Source organism: Rattus rattus, chromosome 7 (assembly GCF_011064425.1).
Source record: "Rattus rattus isolate New Zealand chromosome 7, Rrattus_CSIRO_v1, whole genome shotgun sequence".
Classification (NCBI taxonomy): domain Eukaryota; kingdom Metazoa; phylum Chordata; class Mammalia; order Rodentia; family Muridae; genus Rattus; species Rattus rattus.
In genome coordinates, this window is record NC_046160.1 from 32,442,142 (window position 1) to 32,468,323 (window position 26,182).

The window sequence follows — 26,182 nt, forward strand, 5'->3', positions numbered from 1 at the left end:
GTAAATACTAGACTTCTATGCCAGGGACCACACAAGGAAAACCAAGCGTGTGTGTGTGTGTGTGTGTGTGTGTGTGTGTGTGTGTGTGTGTGTGTGTGTGTAAGTAATCGATTGAGAAAACACTTTGTTTAGTTCCAAATATCAAATTATTTGTTAGGTCACAAAATTCTACAAATAAAATCTGGATCATATACTGAGAATTCCTATTTGATTTCATAACAGCAAGCACATACCTGTCCTTTGACGGACAGCAAGCATCCTAATCTATTAAACAGGCCCCGCCTCCTTCCCCGATCGCTCCCTCCATGGGGCCAGGATGCAATTTGCTAGCAAATTGGAATCAGAATTGGGATTTTAAAGAAAGCCTTCCCACAGTTGTAAACATCCTTAATTTTTACAGCAACACATTGACTTCAAACCGGACTCCTAATTATTGCAATATTTTTTTAAAAGCCTGTATTGTAGATTCTGCAAAGTTCAGACATCTGCTTCAAATCCAGAAGTTTCTTTCCTTTCTCAAAAAAGGTTGCCCTCCTCCAATTAGCCTCGGCAGAGCAGCGGGAGCAAGTGGAGTTCTGTGGATGGGGTTTCATGTTTACTGGGCACATTCCAGCCTCACCCGCCTTTTCCCACATGGGACCATAATAACCGCTTTGCCTGTTGGGCCCAAGACCAAATGGCCTTTGAAGTACAAAGGGATACGTTCGGAGTCTTTTTAAAATATACTCTTGCAAATCTTCTGGTTTATCATAAATAAAGGCAGTTTACCTAAGACAATGCATTCCTTTACATTTCCGTTTCGAGTACCGGAAACACATTTCAAATACCGGTAGAAGAAAGCGCATGCTGGTGTTACCATGGAGGCTGATCTCTGCACATCAGAAGCATGAAAACCTGAAGGCTGCTTAGTTGGAGCTGGTGGTTAAAACAGCAACTGTTATTATCCCAAACCAAGAGGAGGGTGGTAATGATGATGACCACGGACCCTTAAATGTCTCTTTCATCCTCAATAATTTCAAAGTTCCCAGTAAATGGCCTCACATGAAGTGCCAGCATGGCTAAGTGAATTAGTCCAACTGATGTCTACCCCCTGCACTAAAGAAATCATAGGTTGGGATTGCAGAAAATGTTTTATGTTGCTTAGATGTCAACTTTATTACTTAATGTGAATGACTTTAGGTGAGGTTGGTACCCTCTGGGTTCAGCTTGTATCTGCCTCAGGACGTAGTCTCTCCATCTGAGAAGTTGGGATATTGGGGTTTTGATGGTTGATGTCGATCACACCTCTCATCACTCTACCTCTGATTTCAGAACCAACTGTGTACAGGTGAGCAGAAATGAAACCTCAGTATGTCACTGGTACAATGCCTTTGGAGTTCAAGATAAACCTTGTCAAGAAAGATCGGTCTACCAGGTGATTTCTACCTGTGGACCTGGAGCCCAGAGGAAAATCTAGGCTGCATCTAGGTGTATTGTTAAAAATCATCAGTTTAAGGCTGGATGAATTCCAGAGACATAAAATACTCTTTACAGTTCTGGATGTGGGAAAGGTCATTGCCAAGGTATCAGCCTCTAACGTAGACTTCCCTGCTGTGTCACAGCAAAAGGTAGAAGTGCAGGAAAACGTGTGTGTAGGAGAGAAGCAAGAGGAACCTGCATGGCTTCCAAAACTAGTTTTCATGTTTTTAAAATCATCAGTTCAAATCTTCCAGTTGAAGCTCTGCATAGAGAGGAGATATAAAATTTTCCTATGACTGAGAAAAGAGGTAGAGATGTGGATTGGAGTATAGGGACTACAAGTCATAGCCAGATTCAAAGAAGGGATTCTATCAGATACATGCTTTGGCTGGGAGACAGTATTTGAAACCAACCTTGCTCCATGGAGTCTACTGGGAGCTTTCTTCCTTCCTTCCTTCCTTCCTTCCTTCCTTCCTTCCTTCGTTCCTTCCTCCTTCTTCCTTCCTTCCTTTGTTCCTTCTTTCCTTCCTTCTTTCCTTCCTTCGTTTCTGTCTCATAAGATTTATTTAAAATATGTATTTATTTATGTATTTACTTATTTATTTTACATTCCAGATTTTATTCCCCTCTCAGTCCACCCCCCAACTATTCTACATCCCACACCTCCTCCCCAGCAACCTCCTCCTCTACCCTCCCCAATCTCTACAAGGATGTCCCCACCCCATCCACCCCACCAGACCTCTAAAATTCCTTGGGCCTCTAGTCTCTTGAGGGTTAGGTGCATCTTCTCTGACTGAACCCAGACCCGGGAGTCCTCTGTTGTATATATGTTGGCAGCCTCATCTCAGCTGGTCTATGCTGCCTGGTTGGTGATCCAGTGTCTAAGAGATCTTGGGGGTCCAGGTATATTGAGACTGCTGGTCCTTCTACAGGGTTGCCCTCCTCCTTAGCTTGCTCCAGCTTTCCCCTAATTCAATGAGAGGGGTCAGCAGCTTCTGTTCATTGGTTGGGTGCACATATCTGCATATAACTCTTTCAGCTGCTTGTTGGGTCTTTTGGACGGCAATTATGATAGGTTCCTTTTTGTGAACACCCCATAGCCTCAGTAATGCTGTCAGGTCTTGGGGCCTTCCCTTGAGCTGGATCCTACTTTGGGTCTGTTACTGGACCTTTTTTTTCCTCTAGCTCTTCTCCATTTCCATCCCTGTATTTCAGATAGGAAGAATTATGGGTCAGAGATTCAACTGTGTGATAAACTACAGAATACCCAAGATACAGTCCATAGAACTTAAAAAGGTCAACAAGCTGAAAGACCCAAGTGAGGACACCTCAGTCCCACTTGGGAGGGAGAAGAAAGCAACCACAAGGGGGGAGGAAGGGAGGAAAAAGGAAGGGAAAGAGGATGGGGGTCAGGGGAGAGGGAAACATGATCTGGTATTGGGTTGGGGAAAAGTACTGAAGCCCTGAGGGCCAGCAGAAAGAATGGAAACAGGCGACCTAGGGAGGAAGGAGGTTGAGAGGATGCTCTAGAATGTACCAGAGACCTGGGAAGTGAGAGATCTTCAGGACTCAAAGGGGGGACACTAGATGAAATGTCCTACAGTGGGGAGAGAAAACTTATTGAAGCCACCTTCAGCAGAAAGACTAGACATCAAGCACTGGTAACTTTCTTGAGACCCATTGGCAAGCTCAGTAACTCTTCTGTCTCACGTGTCTGACTTGCTACCTCCCTGTTTACTACAGGCTCCTGCACTGTTGAAACCTTGTGACCTCAGCACTGATGTGTCAAAATGCCATATAAAAATGATTCCTACTCCATTGCCTAAAAATGCCCTAATTTAACAATGGCGTTCAATTCCCTGGTTTGGTTTGGTGTTATTAGAAGCAACCGCAATAATCAGTTCTTACTGTCCCCAAGGAAGATCCCAAATCCATAGCTAGTCTGTCTTATCCTCTATTCTAAACGTCAACCTGCTCTCCTTATGTACTGCAGCATTTCTTATCAGTCTGTCACCTGCTGCCTATATAATTGTCACGAATTTCTAAGACTTAGTCCCCTCTTGTGTAAAATTGAGATAACAGGACCTGTGATAATTAGTTACAAGGGAAATAAAATAGATCAGGATCCTGCCTATCAACACTGCTTACTTCCTCCTGTACATCCATTTTCCCTTCTCATCCTTCCTCTTCCATGTCCCTCCCCACTTTCTCCTCCTTCCTTTCTAATCTTTTAGTACAAATATCACTTAAAAGCCACTCAGCACTATTCTCTGGTGAAAGACCACAACTGAAGTAATAGAAGGACTCTGTGTTCAAGGGGCTCAAAGGCTTTGGACAAGCTAGAGTGCATACAGAAAGCTGACCAATAAACTAAGAGCATCATCACACTGTGGTGACAGGTTTGGGGGAATGAGTGTGGGAGGACTGGCAATGCCCCTGGAAGCTTACAGAACCAGTGATGTTTGAGTTCATTCTGCAAAGCTCTGGAAAGTCAGGGCTTCAGGGAAGGCTTTGTAGGCTGAGGAACTTCATCATTAAAGACCCCCAAAACAAGAAAATGAGTCCAGGTCCTAAAGTCTTTATAAACAGTTGTTTCTTTCTTGGCATTGCTAACAGAAAGTCCAGGGGAGAAACCTTGGGGAACATTTGGGTCAGTTTTCACAGCCCAAACACATTGCCTTTCCTGTAAAATTTTTTAGTACAAATTTAACTAGAAATTGATGGTACAACACCCATTCCATGATCACCATGTCTCAGTATCTGAGGGAAATTACTAAGGTAGTTATATTCAGAGAACATGGCAGCATCTTATGTCCCTACAAATCTCAAGTCTGAAGTGACAATTGAATCTTAACATATTGTCACCTTACAAAAAGTTAACCCAAGTATTCAGTTTCTCGCTTAATGTCAAAGCAATTCTTCCAAAGGGAGAACAGACACATAAAAGCACCTTCTTCACACACATTTTTTTCTTGAATTATCACAATGCTTCTAAGTTGTCAGTACCACTGTCTTCTTTGTACAGATAAGGACACTGAGGCTAATCGATGTGGATGTGCCTGGACTAAGGTGACACTGCCAGCTAGAAGCTGGGCAAGGCTCCCAGCTCCAGAGGCTGCTGCACTCTTCTTACAAAACCAATCACTTGACTGCAGTTGTTAGAGGCTTTGATCCTAAGAGTTATCTGTCCTCATGCATAGAAATTCTGGGCATATCTCTTTCTGGTATTAAACAAGCACTGTTATGGGATAGCTCTGTGTCTTGGCTTATAAGTTTCACAGCATGATGCTAGTCTGGCTGTGCAGGCTTTAATGGAGTCTAGCAGCAACTGACTACACTGGGCCTCCATGCTGCTTGGCTAGAGAATTTCTATGCATCCGCCTCAGGACATTTCAGTCATGCATGGTTTGTCACATGGAACAGTGAATGCTAGCATTTAGAAAGCAAGTACCTTGTCCAAGGTATATCCTGTTCTACGACATCACAGAGGGTGGGTCTTCTGACCTTAAGCCTGGGAAGTAGATGATCTCATTTATTTTTCTTTCTTTTTTTCCATTAACTTGGCTGACTCTACTGTCTTCCTGTGGAGTCCCTACCCCTCCCAGTCCCTCAATCCTTCCCTTGACTCCTCCATAAGCTTCCCCAAGCTCTATCTAATGTTTGTCTGTGGATCTCTGAATCTGTTTTGTTTGCTGCTGGATGAAGTCTATAAGAAGACAGTTATGCTAAGTTCCAGTCTACGAGCATAGCAGAGTATCATTAATAGTGTCAGGAATTGGTACTTGTTCACAGGATGGGTCTCAAGTTGGACCAGTCATTGGTTAGCCATTCCCTTGGTCTCTGGTCCATCTTTGTGCTTGCTTTCTTGTTGGCAGGACACATTTTGGGTCAAACATTTTGTGGATTGGTTGGTTTCCTTATCCCTTCACTGGGAGTTCTGCCTGGTTACAGAAGCTGTCCACTTCAAGTGCCATATCCCCCTCTGCAGGGAGGGGAGAGGGGCATATTTTACTTTCTTACTGCTTAATTTTTTCCTTAAAAAATCAAACCAAGAAGCTTATAATGTGTGACTACTGTATAACAGTCACTCTAGGATGAAATTGTGATTAGAAGTTGCCTCCATGTAATGTTATGTATAAGATTTGGGTTGGTATAGAGTTTTTTCAAGAAAATAAAAATTAGAAGAATTGAGAATCATAACTGGGGTTATGGGACAGAGGTAAACTGCAAGGAAAGGGGAATTCACAGAAAATAAAGGAGCAGGAGCACCTGGCTTTTCCTATGGCTCTCTGGTGGAGAAGAGGAGCTTCAGAACCTGTACAAACATATGTGACAAAAACCATCGGAAAGCAGACATAAAAGGGTGATCCTCAAAGCTATGTATACCTATTGAATATAATGCTTAAAGTTTCAATTTGAGAATAGGACCGAAACAGGGAAGGAAGAGATCAAATTACCCCTATTTTCAGAAAATATGATTCTATACTTAGAAATGCTAAAGATTTCACCAAAAATAACTCAAATCTGATCATCTCTATTGGCAAAATAGCAGGAAACAAAATCAACATACATAAATCCATAGCTTTTCTATATACCAATAATGAAGTCACCAAAAAATGTAAATCAGAGGGGAAATCCAATTCATAATACTTCGAAAACAGTTGCTAGAATGTCTATCCAAGTAGGTGACAGGTCTCTACAATAATACTTTTTAAATTCTGAAGAAAGAAATTGAAGAAAATTCTAGAAGATGAAAAGACATGCCTTACAGCATAAGTTTTGATCAGCAAACCTTATCAAGAGAAAGTGACTATATTTTCAAAACAAATCTACAGATTCAGTGCAATCTTCATAAGAATGCACAGAAAATTATTACATAAAGAACTAGAAAAAAATCCTGAAATTGATATGGAGCCCTAAAGGACCTTAAATAGGGAACATGATTCTGATTCCTGGGTCTCAAATTATGTTACAGAGCCATAGTGTCAGAATGATACTGGCACAAAGACTAACACAAACACACACACACACACACACACACACACACACACACAGACTGAGAGAGAGAGAGAGAGAGAGAGAGAGAGAGAGAGAGAGAGAGGCATGCATACAAGCACACACCCACACACAGACTAATGGAAAAGCAATAGTAAATTCAGAATAATCCCTGGCAGCTCTGTCCTGCTAACTTTTAAGAAGGGTGCCAAAAACAGAGTTTTAGAAAAAAGCAGCCTCTTCAACAAATGGTGCTTTAAGCCTGGATATCCATCTGTAGAAGAATAAAATTATACCCCTATCTTTCACACTATTTAAAAAAATCCGTTTGAAATGGATTAAATACTTTAATGTAAGACCTGAAACATTGAAACTGTTAGAGAAAAACATGGGGAAAATACTTGGAATATAAGCATAGGCAGAGGCTTTCTGAAACTGAAACTCATACATAGCCTGGCAAATAATAGCAAGTCGAATGTGGCTTCGTGAAAATAGAAAGTTTCCTGGTGGCAGAGGAAGCAGAGCGCTTACAGAACGGAGAGAACGTTTGCCAACTATACATCTAACAGAAGATTTCTAGATAAAAGTCATAAGGAGCTATAAAAATTAACTACGAACCCCTCAAATCACCAGAGAGAAAGCATAGAAATCACCAGTAAATTTAGGAAGAAAAGCTGAACATTTTCAGCTCTCTGGGAAATTCAAATTCAAACGACACCAACAGTCCATCTCTCTCCAGTCAGAATGGCTAAAACCTAGTGAACAAACAAATTAGGTTAACAATCCAAGGGACATGGCGACCTTCCGTAATGCTTATTGGCTAAGGGGTCCATCAAGAAACTAAAACTAAATGTGATCCAACTATGCCCCCTCTGGGTACAGCTAAATATCCTGAAGTCAGCTAACCTGCAGAGACTCTCATACATGTATGTTTACTGCTATATTATTCCAAGCAGCCATGACTTGTCTAGGTACCAGTCTAGGTACAGACCAACAGATGAACACACACACACACACACAAAAAATGGGATACTAGTTTTTTCTTTTCTATTTTTCTGTGGTAACCATTTTAAAATGAGACTGATTTCTAAGCATTATATAGATATCTAAAATGTTACTGATTTCCGTATGTTCATTTTGTGTCCTACAATATTTTATCAATTTTAATTAATCTTTAGTACATAAAAAAAGAAAATGTGATACATGCATCCACATAACAGACTTATTCAGCTGCAAAGGGACTTTTGTCATTTGCCAGAAAACGAGTGAGACTAGAGGTCATGATAAGCAAAATAGGCCAGGCTCAGAAAGATAAATATTACACGCTTCCTTTCATATGTGTAATCTAGATTTTCAATATATCTATGTGTATATGGATGGGTGTGTGAGATGTAAGTAAGAGTGGAGATATGAGTAAGAGAAAGAGGCTTAAAGGAAGGGAAGAAAGAGTAATCAGGGAAGGCGAAATACAAATAGCATAGTTTTTTATGTGCAGAATTCAGATTTGACTATTCTTTCACATATTTTTATATACACAATATAAAAACAAAGGAGGAATTATGTAGGAGAGAGAGTGAGGCCAGAGGAAAGAGAATGGGAATGCATGATGATAATGGGGAGGTGAATATTAACTGTGTGTGTGTGTGTGTGTGTGTGTGTGTGTGTGTGTAATGTTGCCATACAATTTAGTTTATAAATGAAAATTATTTTAAAATTTAAAGAAGTTTATTGTAAGTCTAAGCTCCAACACATGATCCTCACCACTTCTGTGGGCTATAAACTTTGCTATAAGGTTGTAGTTTCAAATCTTTCTCCAAACAGCTTGCCTGGAGCAGGAGGATCCGTTTCCAAGAAAAGCCTTCAGATGCCACCAAGTTAGTAGTGGCTAGAAGCTGAGGCCTCAGTTCTTGCCAAAAGGCCATTCAATAAGGATCGGTGTCCTCAGATACAGAAGCTCTGTCTTCCACCAGAACCAGGGATCCAAGGTGAGTTCAATATCTTCTAAGACTCACAGTCAAACGCTCACGCTGTTACACCTACTAATGTCAGTGTGTTGGTCCTCTTCCAAATTGGAAGGGGCAGTCCACAAACATAGATATTGGATGCAAGCATCACTGAGGCCTTTTGGGGGTTATCTACCATGCTTCTTCATACCTCCTTGACACCCATGGATTCATGCATTACTCTCATGTAAAGCCCTCTTCTGCACAGCCTTCCATTAATACATCCTAATATATATATATTATATATTATATATTATATATTATATATTATATATTATATATTATATATTATGTGTTATGTGTTATGTGTTATATGTTATATATATATATTATTATATATTATATATTATATATTTATTATATATTATATATATATACTCAGTTCCACCTCCAAGAACTGATTGTATAAATCAAGTTCAGATGCAAATAAATCTCCCCAGATCTTTTACATTTCCCTATATCTAATGACTTGAATACATGCGTCATCTCTCTCCACACCAACATACAGCAATGGAATGAACATTGTAGGTACCCATTGTAGGTACCTGGGCCCAGAAAAAGGAGCAATGGAGCACAAATGAATGACCAATTCAGACCAATTCTGAAATTCAACAGACTCTTACTGTAAGTACATCAAGGGCTAAGGAAATGACTCAATGGTTAAAGCATTTGCCACATAGCCTGAAAACTTGAGTTTGGATCCCAGAAACTGTTATAAATGTCAGGTAGATGTGGCTGCCCACCTGTAATTCCAACCCCAGAAAGTGGAGAGTTTGAGATGAACCATATCAACAAGCTCCGAGTTTGATTGAGATACCTTGCTTCAATGAATAAGGTTGGGGAAGAACGAAAGATGATTCCTAACAACCACAAATGGGCATGCATACCCCCACATGTGTACAACCACCCACATGCAAAATCATGCATTTAAGACACACGCATGCATGCACGTGCGCGCGCGCGCGCGCGCACACACACACACACACAGAGAGAGAGAGAGAGTGAGAGAGGGAGAGAGAGAGAGAGAGAGAGAGACTTGGTTCTACCCTTACCTTAGAACACCAATCTATATCATTCATCTCTACTCTCTGAGCTCTTGCTGCCCCCTCCCCCTCCACCTCGGTAATGATTCCTTTGTACTAAATGCACTGCACTCTGGAGTTGAGCACTGTTCATGGACTGTTTCTGTCTTTAGAAGCTTGGTGACTGAAGACCTCTGCATTGTTATACCATCTCCCTTTTCATTCAAACTTTATTGTGTTTCTGCCAGTACATCTATGTTGAGAGAGAGAGAGAGAGAGAGAGAGAGAGAGAGAGAGAGAGAGAGAGAGAGAGAAACACTTTACAGGTCTCCTGTGCATCCGTTTCCTGATATGCAGACCTCTCTGGAGGGCTGCTAGTGTGAGATGACCTGACAACAGATGCCTTTCCCTAGATCAACTGATTTAATTCTTGCAACACTTGGTTGTCTATAGGGACTAACTCTATTCAGCGTTGGAAGATTATGAAGACATGATTATTGATAGTTAGCAAATGGGGATGGCTGTTTTAGGGGCTGGCTATCATATTGTGCTAGGTTCTATGCACAAGCAAGTATCATTTAGATCAGGCTTTGGAGTGAACATTTGTGTTTCCTGAGTCATATACTAAGGCTCGAACCACCAAGGTGACTCAAAGATTAATTCCTGGTGAAATGTTCAATTTGGAACTATATGACTCTATGGATTGCTTTGCTTGTTGTGACCAAATATCTAACAAGAAGATATTTAAAGAGTGAATGGCTTAATTTGGCAGATAGCTGGGTGGAACAGTCTGTGGTGGGGAAGGAACTGTGACAGATGGCTCTGTGACAGCTGCTTGCTCACAACCTAGCAGACCAGGAGGCCAAGATGGGGCAGGAAACAGGACTATACCATAAACCTCATGGCCCACCTTTCACTGGCCAACTTCCTCTCTAGGTTCACTGCTAGGTTTCACAACCTCTTCAGACTATACCATCAGCTGTGTCTAAACCACAGGTTTAAAACATGAGCTTGTGAAAGAAATGTTATATCCAAGCCATAAGAGATCTAGAATTTCAAGTAGTCGTTATCTGGCGGAGATGGCTTCTTTATGAGGTGAGGATGAAATGCCAGAGTCCCCTCCTCTTCCCTCTCCATACACCTTCTCTGCTCCTCTAGCCCCTTCTTCATTCTTCTCACCTTCCCCTTTCTGCCTCTCTTATTTGAAGACATGAGAAGTTAGCTTCTGCAAGTAGGGAAGAGAGACATCATCAGGCTGACACACTAACCTTGAATTCCTAGCCTCTGCTATTTAAGCCACCCAGTGTGTAGTATTTTGATACAGCAGCTTAAGTTAATATATAAGATACCCATTCAGCATGTTAGCATGACTTACGGATGCTCCAGATATTCTAAGATAATTCCAGTATAACCATGAATTTATTTTCTTTAATAAATCACTCAAAATGTTATGTACTTTTGGTCTAGAGAGATAGATCAGCTCTCCCTGCCTCCTAGAAGATTCTAAGCTTTTTTCCCACAGAGCCCATACCACATAGCTCCCCATTGACTATAACTCCATTTCCAAGGTATCCAATGTCCTTTTCTGTCCTCCTCAGGAACTGCACTCATGTGAGAAGACACATAAGGATACACATACATAAACAATTACAAATATAACACAATTTTCAATTCTTTCGGAGTGCCTAATAAGACAATAGTATAATCTGGAATAACATGTTTTGTCAACCATGATTTTGACTTTCATCGTACAGCCAAAATAACACCCAGAGTGTAAATGTGTTCTTGAAATTTTATCCAAGTTCACCTTGGGTGTTAAGTCCAAGATTGTCATCTAAATCTCTGTGTGTGGAGGGCTCTGCTCACCCTTATGTTATACCTCAACTCATGGGCTAGCTACCTACATTGGAGTTAATAGCTACTATATATCTCAATCCCCTTAAACATCATTGAGAGAGAAGAGAAGCCAGATCTTGGGTGGAATTGAGGCACTAAAGACCCTCAGTGAAAGGAGGGATGTAGCGGGGTTACTGTGATACTTAGACCTGTCTGGCACTGCTATAGTAGAGGATAAAGCATGATTCTTGACCCTCAAGAGTTATAATGGAGAAGGTAATCATTACAACAAGAATGAGCAACACTATGATGTTGAAGACACACAGAAAAGAAGGTGTTCAGCCACTTCTATGGTCTAGGAATGCAACATAAACGATGGCTTATAGGACAGGATGTATTTTGTATGAGACAAGGAAAACAGCAGGCACCTGGGTTATTTTGAAGAGAGGTCTACAAACAAACGAGGCTATAGCATTGTATAATATTAGAATATAAATCGTGTAGAATAGTGTTAATTTGGGCATGTGCCAGACTGAAGGACACCGTTTCCCCCAGTTAGGTAGTGATGTATGCACACATAGGTTTTATTTATTCCAATGGTGTTTTGTGTTGGTTTATAGTTCCATTAGTCCCTCTATCTAACACATTATGAACATACATACTTGTTTTGTTTTGTTTTTAAATACTTAGTAGAGGCAGAGGAGATGCTCAGTAGACAAAAGCAGCACTGGGATACAATCAAAAAGAGCTCAGGAAAATGTCCAGACTCCTCATAAAAACTGCTGTGTTCATGCCTGGAGCCCAGGTAGTATGGGGGCAACAGAGGGAGAAGAATCCCAGGGGCACGTTGGCTGTACACATAGCTACAGGTTCAGCACAAGAGCACTAGTCAAGGGAATACCATGGAAAGAGAGAGAATAGGATGCACAAGTTATTCCTCCAGCCTCTGAGAGTGCACAGGTCACACACCAGCACATGCACACACTCATATAATACTCACACAGGTAATACACACACACACACACACACACAGACTCATACATATACACACAAAATAAAACAAATTTAACTTAAAATACATATGCCTCCTCACATATTTATATACTTGTTTTTATACATATTACTTTTATCAATTTTCTTAATTTGGTATGAGTTTGTCGAATGTCGGATGAAGTACATTTACAATAGCAAACTCTAAAAGAAAGAAATAGACATTCTAGTATTCTCCCATACTACTAAAGATCACTTCACACAATCTCAGTGATCATCTTTCCATTTCAGCTCTAAGAAATATATTCATTTAATTCATTAATTTTACAGATTTGAGCCCACCAACATATGCAGATGTGGATAAAGAATATTTTCACATGAAGAGGTTATAGCTATACTGAAGAGATAAGCAGGAGTGTTCTGAGAATTACAGAAGGCTGATTTATGAGGAAGAAAAGGGGTTGTGGTGACAACAGGCCTCCCCGCCCCCACCATGCCCCCCACCTTCCTTAGCTAGGCACGGAGAGGAGCTGCAAGGCCGATCTTAGGTCCCTTTCCCTTTAATGTGGAAACAAAGACAGTGCTCCTGGCCTCCACCATTCCAATGTTGCACTTAGAAGGTCTCTCTGTGAGCGAAGCTGTCAGCCAGAGTGGGCCATGCTCCTCACTTAAGGACCAACTATGTTAATAGCATCTCTATTTTTGTGTCAAAAAGTCATTTTGGAATTTAGAAGAAACTGTGGAATTGCCTGAACTCCATACCAAAAGCACATCTGGATCCATTTTTGTTCTTTTTAAGCACAGTTCACACGTTAACATAGAAAGGGAGGCCAGGAAGACAGTCCCCATACCCTCCTTTATGTAAGACCCTCCTGGCTTAAGCGCGCATCTGTAACTACATTCCCTTATGAACTGTACTTAATTTTTTGACCATGCACAAATACTTCTGAGCTGGCAGAGTTTGATGGGCACTGGTAACAATATTCCCTGATTCCTAGTCGGTATTCAGTAGTCAATGTAAGCAACGAAGCTGCCCTCTAAAAGAACCGCCATGCTTTTTACAAAATAGGTATGTGCTAATGGAGCAGAAGATGGGAATATGATAAAGAGGGATGTTTAAAACACCAAAGAGCTTAGCCTTGTGGTTGCCACTTGTCCTTAGGGAGGGACACACATCCATGCTTAGGAGCAGTTGAGAAATGCACACAAAGGTATCCCAAGAGTCACCACAAGACAAGGGTGTCTCAGCTCTCACGCCTGGCTGTCCCTTGATAACACTGATGTTTTATCAGTGTGGGCTCAGTTTTTCCTTTGGTTAAACTTCCCCCTCACCACACTGGGTGAAGCCATTGTCCTCAGAAGGAAGAGTGATGTAGTGGGGGTGTGGGGGGGAACCACTTCTTTGGGTGGGTTAATTGTGGCCAATTATTCCTGGGCCCAAAGCGAAGCCAGAGAGTGGCTGTGAAGAAAGCAACCATTCTCACGAGTCATGAATCATGTTTTTGGCTTGTCAAGGGCAGTTGACAGAGGGAAGATGCCTGTTCCCTTCACGGCAGGATGCCAGAACTCATAACTCTTTGAGGCTGGAGTGCTGTGGGTTCCTGTGGGGCCATTCAGAAGCAGGGAGACTGGTTGTCCTCACCCTCTTGCTTTGTGGCCTCTGTTGGGAGTGCCAGTTTGGGCTGGCGCAGTGCCTGGTGGCTCCTAACCCATCAATTTCTTTAGCCAACTCAGAATTCTGGCCAGTAAGAAGAAAGCTCTCATTTCTCAGCAGCCTTTTTATGCCCTGTGGCTTGGGAGGGGGCTTGGTGTGAAGTCCTTGCTCATTTGGGTGGCGACTGCTGGAGACCTGGGGTCTAGAGTTTACCTGATATGTGCTCTGACATCTTCCAATTCGTACTGCTAAGAGCAAAGTCCACTCTGTTTAAGTGGTATGTGTCCATGGCATCTAGCCTACCACTGCTCCCAGTGTAATACGCTTGACTCTTTTTAGAGGCAGAAACAAATATAGTAGATAGGACACAATATATTAACATCTCAGTAGCCAGGATAACATCTCTGAGCCTGCTGGTTATAAAATCTCAGTTGCCACACGGGTTGGCTGGAAGAACAGAGTGGGGAATCAGAGAATCTTGGAGACGGAAGGGTTGTTTTCGTTAGAAGGGTTGACCAGGGCTTTGTTCCCAATCCTACTACATGTGACATGCGTTTGGAGGGTATATCATTTCTCTAACCCTAGACTTCCTCAGAGTGAGTGGGAACAGCATTTGGATCTTGTTGACTTATAAAGTCATAGTGTGCGTTTCATGAGATAAACACATGAGTACAATCCCTGACCTAAAGTATGACTCAAAGTACAGTTTTTGTGTTATCTTTGTGTTCCACCCTTGGGGACTGGGGCTCAGTCCTCTATGTTCTGATGACTAGAATTGTGACTAAAAAGTGTGTGTGTCCTAAGACTGGAGGATAACCCAGACCAGCTTCCATGGTAATGCAAAACAGGCTTGTACAGCTTATAGAAGATTCCAGAGAACCCAAAGAGAATTCTATCCAACACAATGGTTGACTCTACTTCAACATCTCTCCCTTTCAATAGAAATTTTTTCTCTAGTCTCCTAAGATAAGTATTTCTCAACTGGAATTAGTACCTACAAACCTGCCCTCCTTTGAGAACTTTCTCCTGTGTTACAATCATGTTTAGCTCACTGACACGTCAGAATTGCTAGGTCCTGAACTTTTCCTAGAGGAGAAATGTCCTTACACACATTCCATACTAGCTAAGGACAAACCATCATCACTCCATTTCTTAACAAATGCTGAAAGATCATCCTTACTGGGGAGGTTTGCTGTTTGTGATTTTCTATCAATTCACTCTGTTTTCCATGAGAAACAAGCCACCATTTTCCTTCCTTTTTCAGAAACCTTGGCCTTGACTATGGTTTTCCGTGTTCTGTCTCTTCTGAAAATAAATATCTAAGTCTCCAGATAAAGGAGACTTGGAGCTGTGCTCTGAATTCCTCATACCTTCTTACCCCTAGAGCCTTTGATCTTGCTCTTTCTAGGGCCTGATCTGCAGTTTAATATTATGTCCTCTTGTCCATTTACTACAAACACCTTAGGTCACCCCTTCCAAGCCACTTAGGACCTCAGATAGCTCTATTCATTCACCTGGCCTTCAGGCTACTCTGGGGTTACTTAGACTTACAGTAAGCATGACACATTGACCTGTGCTGTCAGTACTCTTCTTCCATTTTGTAATCACAGCCATGCAAACTCACAATGAGAAAGAATAAGGAAAGAGATTTTGACAAACTTTTTGAGGACAAAAATTAAAAGTTAAAGTTCCCAATGATAGAGTACCACTTCTAAAGCCACAAAAGTGAAGTAAACCTCAGAGCCCCTCGGAGATGCCCCAGAATCCAATAGAATCCTATGCAACCCCATAGAGCCTCCATGGAGCCACTCAGAGCCCCACAAAATCCCTAAGAGCCCTACAGAGTCCCACAGAGCCTCCTCAGAGCCCCATATATCCCCACAGAACCTCTCAGAAACCCATACAGCCCCCACGGAACCCCACAGAGCCTCACAGAGACCCTCAATGTCCTCTGGTAGGCTCAAGTGCCACACAGGGTGGCTGGAGGAAGGGAGTGGGGGGTTAGGGAATCATGGAGATAGAAGGGCTGCTTTGGTTAGAAAGTCAGAACATGGGACTGGAGAGATGACTCAGCAGTTAGGAACACTTGCTGCTCTGTCATAAGGTCTGGAGCTCAGATGCTTCTGCTTATGTCACCCAGTTTACAAATGCCTGTTACTCTAGCTTCCAGGGATCCAAGGCCTTTTCCTAGTCTTTGTGGACACACACACAACACACACATACTTTCAAATATTCAAAAAACAAATCTTAAACACCTGAACCTCCATGTCCCTTCCAATCATTTTAGTAGGGGTATAAAGAAAGTAGTATATATAATTATAACACGATATGATACGATATATTATACAGCATAACATAGAGAGTTGTTATCTCAGAAACACACAGGAGTGGGGGGTGAAATGCACTAAGGACCACAGCAAGTTTAACAGGATATGAACTCTGGGTAGCATAGCCCTCCTTCATCCTAAGTTCCTGGCAAGGAGGCATGTATATGATTATCAAGATGGAGAGAGCAGGTGCATTGTTTACAGAAACAGAACAGCTCAAATGAAAAACTCCAGATGTGGACATCTGGAAACTTCCAGCAAGACAGCTATTCATCTATGATTTGGGCAACCAGGAAGCATGGACACATGCGTACAGAGTTTTCCAGTGACCTTACATAACAATGAAAAGACGGAGGCATAAAAGACAGCAGACTTCTGCCTCCCATATTCTGAGATAAAGCACACAATTCACTTCATTTCACAGAATTCTTTATTCAGCCAAGTGTCAGTTGTCGGGGAGAGTAAAGACACCTTCAAATATCAAGGAGTTAAACAATTCCTACATTCCCTTTCTTTGAAATTTCTGATGAATGTGTAGGATAGTCTCTTGAGAAAAGGGGAAAAGAGAAAAAGAAAAAAAGGAGAAGTCCTCAGGAACGGTGAGCCAACAGAGTATCTGGGTAACAACTGGGCCTGGAGAGAGTCCAAGTTGGAACAGAAAATCTGAGAGGAATTTCTTGAAGTCCCTCAGATTGGACTCTTACAGAGGGAAAACTGAAACTGCTGTATCATGAAACATACTTTATATTTTAAAGGCAATGGCCATCAGCTTCTGAAAAATAAAACCTGGTAAGGGCTTAAGCTGGTGGAACAACTAGACTAATAAGTATAGTAAATATACAATTTAAAACAAAAAATTAAAAGTAACTCCAATTATCACAATGTCTCAGCAAGACCTGTGGTAAAGAGAACTTACTTGACCATGGCAGTCAATATAGATGATTTATTTATTTTACTTATTATGCTGAAAGACTACAACAGGGTTTTGTAAAAAAAAAAAATACTCAGTCAAGACAAAAGAGAAAAGTATTTTGGTTTTCATGGGATGCATTTAGACCACATAATATATTTTTGCTTATATTCTTGTATTCTTGTTCATAACTATTCAAAAATATTAAAAACTGAGGAACATGGAAACCCAGACTGATCTGGCCACAAGTGACTGTGGTGCAAATTTAGAAGGAAAGAGCCTTCTGGGTTTGTTGAAGTTGGGATTTGGGGTAAGACGCTAACTCCTCACTCGCCATTAGAGAAATGAACAGACTGTATTACCAGCACAGGCCAATGTAGCATCTAAACACAAGAAGCTCAATTCAAAGGAAGCCATAGAAAGCTTGTCAGGAGCTCCTTCTGATCTCTAAGACCAGGGTCAGGGAGATTGACAGTTAATGTCCATCTTGTCCTCCTAAGTGGCCTGATTATTTCCGGTGAACTCAAGGGCTACCAATTTTAAGTGAGATTACATAACAATACAGAGAAATAGTCTTAGTCAGGTCTGTGCTCTCACTGCCTCAGACTCCATATTCCCACTGTTGACCAGTAACACGGCTTTATGCTGCCCTTCTGTGAGTTCTGATTTATCCAAGCCCCAAGCTTTAAACAGTGGGCCACAAGCACACATCACGTTGTGTACCGCATATGGGGGCGATGGACAGGATGATGTTAAAGACCGATACAGAATTGACCACATGATAAGACAAGAGTTCCGGGCTGTGACCTGTTTGTCATTACGTGTGACTTCACTGCAGCTTCGGTTCTGAGTGCACACTAGGTACTGAGCACACCATCACACTGCACAATGGCAGTGAATGCTACTTGAGTCCCTTTGCCTCAGATTCCACACTATGCTATGATATGAATCACAGTGTTTTTGTATAAAACTGTCTGGTCTTGTGGATGTATAATGGTTTAATTAAGGCAAATAAAGATAATGTTTTTCAACCATTATTCCCTACCCAGTAAGGAACACCTTGGTATAGCTCTGGCCTGTATTGTGTTAGAATATTTGATTTTGAAAATTCATAATTGAATTGCTCACATGAGTACCATTTTTTAAAATGCTGAATGAATTTTCACTTGATTAGGGCAGAATTTTCAACAATTTCTGAATGGCACTGAAGGTCTTTCTGACATATTTATAGGACATATATTTCTCAGCTTTAATGGGTATACGAAAAATACTGATCACTTCTGGAAAAGTTGAAGCTGATCTAAGTCTTGTAGCATCAAATAGTCAGCCAAGATTTAATTCGTTATGTAAAACAATTCATAGCCATTTAATTAGCATGCAAATGTTCTTTCATCTTTAATAAATGGTAAAATTATATGTATACCAAAGGGTTATTTTAAAACCTATTTTTAGGACTTATTATCAATAAATGTTTGCTTCATATATCTATTGTAGATACTTGTATTAGAATTTTATAAGAATTTTCCAGGTAGAAATGGTTCATAAACAGCAAAAACAAAAAAAGTGTAGAAGAAGCCCTGGTTTAGGCCCACCCTGGAGATTGATTCGGGAGCCCAGCCTTAAAAAACAATACCTGTATAGCATGGCCCTGAAAACAGCCTGGCCCCTGTGCTAGCCACATAAATGGCTTCACAGAGAAGGGTCCTGAGTACAAGCGAGAAGGCGACACAGGGAAATAAGCATCTCCATTTACTGGTGGAAACCAGTTTAATTCAGCAGAGGCCTTGTGTTGGCGTGAAATCTGGTTGGTAGAGTAGAATGACAGCTCCTCGGTGACATATTTCAGCAGCTGAATAAGCCGAACATGATATCCGCCCAGCTGTTAGGTGTCCTCTTTAGATTTAGTTCTCCCAGGAGACTCCCACTGATCTCTCTTTCCCACTGCCCAGCACTGGCTGCACTGTTTTTAAACAAATAGATGCCCCTAAGCCCAGAAACAAAAAGAAGACAGCATGGGGCTGGTAGGCTGTCGGCTCCTGGCTAAGGACCCCTTGAAGGTTGTGTTTCCTCTCTGCTTTGAGTTATTCTAGATGAGAATATGTAACCTCTTCTCAGACCCCAAGTTTTCCTTGTCTTGTGAAGTGTGCTGGGCAGTCCCAAGACAATACAAGAAATATCCATTACTTCTTTTCTGACTGATACACTTTTATTTTTCACCAGAAATAGTTTAGGGCCAATAAAAACCTAAGAAGAATAAAAAGCCTAGCTCAATCAAGAGCTCTTCTGTATATCCAAGAGCTATCCAAGGGCTATGCTGGGTGGTGGTAACACATGCCTTTAATCCCAGCACTTGAGAGGGAGAGGTAGGTGAATCTCTGTGAGTTCGAGGCCAGACTGGTCTACAGAGTGAGTTCCAGGGCAGCCAGGGAATTTTTATCCCTCTCCTACTTTGTTTGCTTCTAATTCCCTTCCTATTCAATGCCAGTCTAAGTGAGAATAATGAGCTAAAATCCAGGTCCTTGACAGGCTTGTGCATTCCTCAGAGGTCTGCCATGTTAGTTCCTTTTCTATAGCCTGTGACTATGTGTCTGCCTGCAAGAAGTGGCTCCCAGAAGAAATGGCTCCAGATGGCTTTTCTATTCCAAAGGGATTTTTGCATTTGTTTGTTTCAATACTGGGAAAGTGTATAGATTAGCAAACAAGGTTGGCCTTACCGCTCAGTTATGCGGACTTGCACATCTAACTTACCATGTCCCTGGCATCAGACGCAGAATCATGAGGAACTGATGGAAGGAAGCCCCTGAAATCTAGAGCCCGTATCTAGGGATTCTCTTCAGTGTCCAAAAAAGCCCAGAGCTGAGGAAGGGACTAGCTTGTGCCCTGCAGGAACCATTTGGCATTTGTGGTGGCAGAGATGTCCCCTGTATACTTTTTTTTTTGAGAAATCCACTCTGATTTAGTTCCTAGGGTAAAGAATGGGGCAATTTCAGACAAGGTGAGCAGACACAGTCTTTAATCTTACAGATCGAAGTCTATCATCCGGGGAATCCAAGGCAAGGAATTCAAACAGGGCAGATGTCTGGAGGCAGGCACTGAAGCAAAGGCCACTGAGGAACATTGGTTGCTGTCTTGTTCATGGCTTGTTCAGTTCACTTTCTTATACTACCCAGTACCACCTGCCCAGGTTTACCCCACCCACAGGGTAGCTCATAGCAATCATTAATAAGAAAACTATGCTTTAGACTTGTCTAAAGGCAATATAGTAGAGGCACCTTCTCAATTGAGGTTCAACTTCCCAGGTATGTCTAGGTTGTGTCAAGTCAACAAAAGGCTCACCCTAATATTTGGAAACATCCCTTCTTATTTGTGAACTGTTTGATAAGGATTTTGATTTAGAAAATATTTACATGTCATGTATGTTTGCTTCCAAAGTTATCACTGAGCATTATATTCACTGTGTGTATGAACACAGGGCTCTCTGAATACCTTTACCCCCTAAAGGAATTACACATGAAGACCAATAACTTGAACCTTCTCTCATGACTTCTGGTAGTTTTTCTGCTGGCCTCTATTGTCATTTTGACTAAAGTATGACCCAGAAAGATTCTTTCTTATGATCCTGTCTGCTAGGGGTTCTATTTACATCCTGTAATTGTATATCCATTTTTCCTCTAGAGTTGGAGAATTATCTGTTAAAATTTATTAAATGGAATTTTTATGTCTTCAGTTTGTACCTCTTCTGTAGGACAGATTCATAAAGTTTTGCTTCTTAATCCTGTCTTAGAGGTCTTTAATGCTGTGGTTATGATTGCTTATTTATCTGAATGTACTAAATCGTCAGTCCTGTCTCTAATCCCTGGCATCCTTTCTTTTACTTAGTCTGGTCTAGCATTGGTGCTTGCTTTTCGCTGATGTTATGTGTGTGCATGTGTGTGCGTGTGTGTGTGTGTGTGTGTGTGCATGCATGTGTGTGCATGTGTGATCCATTGTGTTTGCCACACTTTGGAGCATTCTTATCTTCTTCTGTGTTTTATGCCTTAGGAGGAAGTTTAGACTAAAAGCTTGTACTGGGCATCCAGCAGTTATCCAGGTTCCAGAGATTGGAACTTAAGTCCTCACACTTGCATGGTGAACACTTTTATTCCACTGAAACATCTCCTCAGCTCAAGGTTTAGTGGGTTTTTTCTAATATGATTCATTGATCTTTTCATTTCCATGATTCCTATGTACCATATATCCATACCTTCCCTGATGCCCCTCCCCAGCTAAATATCTCTGAGCTTAACTTCTTTCCAAATTGGTGAATTTTTCATTTAAGTCTTGAAGCGATATGTTTGCTTCTTTGTGTATTTGAATCTTCATTGAAGTCACTGACAATTTTTAAAACTAGACCTTTGAATTGAATTATTTGTTCATTAAAACCATTTCTATATCCTTGGGTTGAATAATTGAAGAGTTATATGCTTTTACAATGACAAGGTAGGGCCATAAGCCTGGAAATCTGTTGTTCTTATAAAAGATACCTGGATGTTCAAACACAGAGGAAAGATCAGATAAGGAGCTATATGATGACTTCTGGCAAGGCATGGAGATTGAACTTGTCAGAAGCTAAGGAGTTCTACCAGCACCCAGATCTTTAACTTTCAACCTTGAGAAATGTGGGGGGAAAATAAGTTTCCATTGTGTAAGCCACACAGTTTGTGATAAACTGTTATGGCATCCATACAGACTAATACATTACAGGTTACCGTGTACATACTGAAAACAACCCTGGGGAAGAAAAGATTTTGCTAGTATAAAAGAGAGATAAATTGAAAGGATCTTGAAAAAGACAAACCCATTGAACAGGGTAGATGTTCTAGTTTCATACTTACTGGTGTGATCAAACACGATGACAGATGTCCTATCTTTGGAGGAGAATGGAGTTTATTTGGCTTACAATTCCAAGTTTTAGTTCAAGTTGTGGAGAGACAATGTGAATAACTGCTTACTTACTTGATCTCAAATAGCTTTCTCCACTCTCGTACTACTCAAATCCCTGGGCCAAGGAAATGGTGCTGCCCACAATAGGTTAGGTTTTGACAACCAAATCAGTTCTTCACACATAAACTTGCATGTCAATCTGATCTAGACAGTCCCTCCTTAAGATTCTCTTCCTTAGTTATTCCACTTGACGATTAAAACTATTTACTGTAGTGGGTCAGCCAGTGTGAGTAGCCGGGATGAGCTTCATATTCCTGTTTGGAAACTGTGTGGGTTGCAGTAACACTTTCTAAAATAAAGAGCTTAGAGTTTATGGAGGAGTATCCCCTTTGTAGGACAGGGGATGAATTCAGGTTATTAGTTTCTATGCTGCTATAACAATCACACAAACTAAGTGGCTTGAAAAGAACACGTATGTATTATCTTATACAGATATTTACAGTGAGAGTAAGTTATATTTACCCTATATAGTTACTTAAATTGGAGATGGACCTCAGCAAGGGCATAATAACTGCTCATGTGGCACAAGTATCAGTGAGGACATTTAGCCCATAATTTTTATGAATTTTAAATTTTGGTTCTTACAATAATTTTAAAATTTGGCTCTTTTGATACTTTTGTCAAAAAAAAAAAACAAACCAAGACAAGCAAAACAAACTAACAAAAACAAAAATAAATAAAATCATATAAAACAGGAAATACTTGGAGTCCTCATCACAAACTTGGAAACCCCAAGACTTGAGGCTGGTTCCTCATAGGAGTTTCAGAAACACAGGTCTACTGAAGAAATACTGTTTCTTGTGGTTGGGAAGGAATGCATGGTAACCTCTTACCCAAGGAGGGGCCCAGGCCAGAAATGTGAATAATTCCAAGATTCATCGATAGATTCCCAGATGATAGGCTGTCTACAGGTCAATGAGGCATGGTTAAAGCTAGGAAATAACCCACACTTCCAAGGGAAGTTGGTGCAAACTGCTTGTCATCCTTCCAGTGAGAGAAGCATTGCAATTGAGAATAGCATAGACATTTTTCTAGTAGTTGAGATCAAAGTATGTAGCTATTATTCTAATATTTTCATTATATTTTATAAAAGCACAAACTTGAAACAGAAAACTTAAAAATCTGGGCATTTTTCATAAACATTTGGGCAAATGCAGATTCTGAACACAGGTATCACAGGTGGTCGTGCGGGAATGAGCAGTAGAGTGTCGAATAGAGGGGAGTAAGAAGAAGGGAATTTCTGTTTATTTTTAATCCAAAATTAAGAGTTTACCAGTCCAGCTTCAGCTGTGTGGAAAACAGATTCATGATAAATGATAAAATTTTCTGTGTGTGTGTGCATGCGTGCATGCATACGTGTGTGTGTGTGTGTGTGTGTGTGTGTGTGTGTGTGTGTCTGTGTATGTCTATGCACATGCATATTGTATACATGCAGGAGTATGTGCCCATACGGAGGCCAGAAGTTGACATCAGATGTCTTTTCTTATTGCATTCTCTGCTTTATTTTTTGAGACAAGTTCTCTTGTTGAACCTGAAGCTTGCCATTCCTGCGAGACTGGCTGGCCAGCAAGACCACACGATATGTGGATCTCTGACCTTCCAGTTCTGGGGCTTCAGACCTGCTCCATCCATGCCACTTGGCTTTTAGAATCTAAGCTGAGGCCCTTGAGCATGTTACCCACTGAGTCATCTTCCCAAACTCTGAATGCCCTCCTCCTTGTTTGCAAGCAGAAGAGGGCAAAAGACTACTATGTATGCTGTTATCTTCATTGACTGAAGATAACCAAAAGATTTCTCTTTTACTATTAATTAATAGTGCTTTATATACATTATAAGACTGCACTTTCTATAAATAATATACATGCATTTTTATATAAATCACTTATAGAATTTGAGTCCATCTGTCTCAGGGACCTTGTGCATACTGCTTCCTGCAAATGTCAAGCTTTTCCTCAATAGATTCTTATCACCATGGTGACAGTTATGTTTCTTCCACACCGAAGCTCCTGCATTCATTTCTGTGAGTTGCTTCCTTCATGAAGTCCTCATAGTTCCCTGTGCATAACAATGTTAAGAGGGCCACTTACATAATTAGTGATACAATTCCTATGTTCCCATTAAATTGTGTGTTTTACCAGCATACATCTTGAAGTGCTTCTGTACTATATCTTGGGAGCCCAGCATACCGGGAGACACACCGTAGGTATTTATTACATTTCTGTTGAACAAAGGAGTAGCAGAATAAATAGACTAATGAATGAGTGGATTGGTGTGTGAATTTACTAGTCCTCTCTCCACAGTTGGAAGATTTAGCAATGTCTCTTCTCAGTTTTCTGTCTCCTCCATGCATCAGTCCTGGTTTTGTCAACACTACTGGGAGACAGGTTGACTGGTTAAAGATTCCTTGCTAACAAAGCCTTACACTGCTGAAAGAAAAAGCCTCAACTCCCTCCCCAACCTAGGCCCTCTTGAGAAACGCTGAGGGGGTGGTGGGTGGCAGTCATAATCATTTGCTATCCTAAAGTAAATTTGAAAGCCTTTGTAATGTGCCAATCTCACATCCTTTGAAAAAACGTATACCCAAGATAGTCTTTAAGTCGTGAACAATGTTTAGTGCTTTGTTTCACCTGGAAGATATTTAAGAAATGTGAAGCAGAGATTGTTAACAACAGAATGAAAAGGAAGGAGGCCTCTTGTGTAAAAGCCAAGTGCTGTGCTCCTGTGTGCATGCTGTTACCGCCATTAATGAGAATAAGAGGTAGGTGTGTAATGCATGTTCCTGTAGATCTATCCAGAAGATAATATTCCCTTCACTGAAAATTGCCAAGAAAGTGTGCATAAAGGCCTTTCATTTTTACTACTTCTCACTTCTATTAAAAAGGGATCACATAATATTTTAGGCCTCTATACTAATTAACTGTGTGTATAAATTCAGAAGGTGCTTGCTTTGTTCACAATAAGTTATTTCTAAGACCATTTTCTCAGGTATCTAAGGGTCTATGCCTGGGGTTCCTGGATGTGAATAGGCTTCATGGTAGAAGGGGTCATCTGCTGACCTTCTGGCAAGCAAGAGAACTTAGGAAGTCAGAGTTGGAATGGAAAGACCATAATCAACCATGAGAGACTTAATGAGAGACCATGAGAGAGACTTAATGTTCAAGTTCCGGCTGCATAGCCTCTGACCTGCAGGCGCAGTGACCCTGACACCTGCTAATAAGTGGTGATTCTGGTAAGAAGAAAATAGATGTCCATGGGACAAAGCCATCAGACAACCTTTGAGTGTAGAGCCAGGCGAAAGAGAACAAAGGAAGTCTGATTTAATGTAACTATATTAAAAATATACATACTTTCTTAGATGCTTTGCTGGATTTTGTTTTTTAATTTGGTATTCACCTCCCTTTTGATGTTTACCAGGCCCTCTGGCTGCTGTTGATATTAACTGATGTGTGGTCTTTAGCTGTGACATATGTAATTAACAAACAGGATAAATATACGCCTCACCATTCTGATATAAGTGGTGTAATTAGATATTTCTCTTTATGTTCTTTAGAGAGAGATTCACAAATCAGCAAAAGGATGATTGAAACAACAACCCAATACATTTCCACAATTCAACAAAGAGACTAGTTCTCTAACCAGCACTAATTTGAAGCCAAAGGAATTGTTTGGTATGAACGCTTAGTGTTCACTCCATGAAGATGTATTCAGTTGAATTGAATTCAATTGACAACTCAAAGAAATCATTCATATTCAATTCACAGTGCAGTTTTTCAGTCGTCAAAAGTTGGAAGTCGGTCTTTTATTCCGAGTTTCCACCTCATGTAGGGGGAGGGGGTGTTTGTCTTTTGTTAGTTCTTCTTCCTCCCTGTGTCGTTAGACAGAGGCAATCGAGTCTCGTCAAGACAGTCTCTCTGACTTTTTAGATTATAAGAACAATGGAAAAACAGGTAGCTGTTTGGGGCAGAGGAGGAAACTGAGAAAAAGCAACCCTTTGCCTTTGCACA